We start from the raw sequence: 2,491 nt of genomic DNA, 5'->3' as shown, positions 1-2,491 counted from the left end.
GGAGTGCAGTGGCCGGATCTCAGCTCACTGCAAGCTCCGCCTCCCGGGTTCACGCCATTCTCCTGCCTCAGCCTCTAGAGTAGCTGGGACTACAGATGCCCGCCACCTCGCCCGGCTAGGTTTTTGTATTTTTTAGTAGAGACAGGGTTTCACCATGTTAGCCAGGATGGTCTCAATCTCCTGATCTTGTGATCCGCCCGTCTCGGCCTCCCAAAGTGCTGGGATTACAGGCTTGAGCCACCACGCCCGGCCGAAACTTTCAATCCCACTATTTGACCTCTGGGGAATGGGGAGTGGGGCTGATCGTTGAATTGATCACATGGCCAAAGATGCGATCAATCATGAAGCCTTCATGAAAACCCAAGAGGACAGGGTTTGGAGAGCTTCCAGATTGTGGAACATGTGAAGGTGCCTGGAGGGTGGAGTGCCTGGAGAGGGCATGGGCGCTCTGCGCCCCCACTTCCATACCTCTCCCTATGCATCTCTTCATCTGGTTTTTGTCTGTATCCTTTGTAATAAATGGGTAAATATAAATAAAGTTTCCCTGAGTTCTGTGAGCCACTCACAGAGTTGAACCCAAGGAGGAGGGCATGGGAACCCCTGATTTATAGCCAGTTGGTCAGAAGTATAGGTGACAACTTACCACTTGCAATTGGCATCTGAAGCAGAAGGCAGTCTTGTGGCACTGAGCCCTTAACCTAAAAAATCTAAAACTAGATTGACTTGAATTACAGAACACCCAGTTAGTGTCCGCTGGAGAACAGGTTGTTGGTGGGGAGAAATCTCCACCCATTTTTGTGGCCAGAGGTGAAGCACTCTCTGGTGAGTGGTGTGTATGAGAGTAGGAGAAACACACTTTGGGTTTTTCTGTCTCTTACAACCATCTTCTGTGTCTTCACATGGTCTTCCTTCTGCATGCCTATATCCAAATTTCCTCTTCTTATAAAGAAGTCAGTCATACTGGATTAGGGCCCCCCTTAATAACCTCGTTTTAACTTAATCACCTCAAAGGTAACATTCTGAGGTACTGGGGGCTAGGACTTCAACATATGCATTTTGGAGGGACACAAATCAGCCCGTAATAGCAACAAAAGGAAAAATATTTGGGATATGGTAAATGAAAGTTTAATATTCAAAATAGAGGCCAGGCGTGGTGGCTCATGCTTGTAATTCCAGCATTTTTGGAGGCCAAGGTGGGCAGATCACTTAAGGTCAGGAGTTTGAGATTAGCCTGGCCAAGATGGTGAAACCCCATCTCTACTAAAAATACAAAAATTAGCCAGGTATGGTGGTACACACCTGTAATCCCAGCTACTCAGGAGGCTGAAGCACAAGAATCACTTGAACCCAGGAGGCAGAGGTTGCAGTGAGCCGAGATCGTGCCACTACACTCCAGCCTGGGCGACAGAGTGATACTCCATCTCAAAAAAAGAAAAAAAGGAACTGATATACATGTATAAGGTCTCTCTCCAGCATTCACTGTCAGGGCTGCTACAAGCCCATCTGCCATCTGCATGCCCCTCCAGGTAGACACAGCCCTGAGCTGTTGCTCCCTGTTCCATGTGTGGATCATGGGCTGGTATTCCTTGGCCAGATGCCCTTGTGCACGTGAACAATGTGCCTAACCATACTCAGAGGATGATCAAGAAGTGATCAGAGAATTGTGAATAAACCCATGAAAAAAGAATGTGTCTATATACAGCTGATAGAGTTGTGTGAAACTGATGCACTCATATGTTGCCAAGACAATTCCAAAATGTGGTGAGCAGCTGTGTGTGGGGACTCGCACAAACTAATTTCGCAGATGACACTCTGGTAACCCACAGCTTTGACCCAGGCACAAGAATTCAGCTTGAGAAATATCACCAGTGATAAAAATTAAAAATCAGGCTGGGCACAGTGACTAATGCCTGTAATCCCAGCACTTTGGGAGGCCGAGGCGGGCGGATCACAAGGCCAGGAGATCAAGACCATCCTGCTAACATGGTGAAACCCCGTCTCTACTAAACATACAAAAAAAATTAGCCAGGGGTGGTGGTGGGTGCCTGTAGTCCTAGCTACTCGGTAGGCTGAGGCAGGAGAAAGGCATGAACCCAGGAGGCGGAGCTTGCAGTGAGCCAACATCGCACCACTGCACTCCTGCCTGGGCAACAGATTGAGACTCCGTCTAAAAAAAAAAAAAAATCATTGTGTGCAAAGTTAGTCACAGACATGCAACATTTAGAAATGACGGAAAATCAGAAATGTTTTCTGTTAGGAGAGGAAAGAACATGATAACAGCCATAAAGAGGCAAATGACTGCTGCTAATGCTAAGAAATGAGTGACAAATGCTGAGAGGAAGAGAACCCGATACAACACGCGCCTTAGTCACAGGGCTGCAGAAATGCGTGAGTACCTAATGTCAAATAAGAAGAGAAGCACTAAGAAGTCACTATCCCAAGAATTTTAGAAACTGTCTTTCCTAAAGAGATTTTTTTTTTTTTTTTTTTT

At 46.6% G+C, this 2,491-nt stretch overlaps 1 protein-coding gene and 1 pseudogene across 1 annotated transcript in view; both read right to left on the bottom strand.

Moving 5' to 3' along the window:
* Nucleotides 1-1,516, bottom strand: part of LOC105554289 — an 8,150-nt pseudogene extending 6,634 nt beyond the window's left edge.
* AP3B2 (adaptor-related protein complex 3, beta 2 subunit) overlaps nucleotides 1-2,491 on the bottom strand; it is a 55,921-nt gene that overhangs the window by 44,780 nt on the left and 8,650 nt on the right. The window lies entirely within an intron of this gene.

Source organism: Mandrillus leucophaeus, unplaced genomic scaffold, assembly GCF_000951045.1.
Source record: "Mandrillus leucophaeus isolate KB7577 unplaced genomic scaffold, Mleu.le_1.0 Scaffold639, whole genome shotgun sequence".
Lineage (NCBI taxonomy): Eukaryota > Metazoa > Chordata > Mammalia > Primates > Cercopithecidae > Mandrillus > Mandrillus leucophaeus.
Note: the sequence above shows the minus strand (reverse complement) of the source record. Positions and strands in the feature narration are given on the sequence as shown.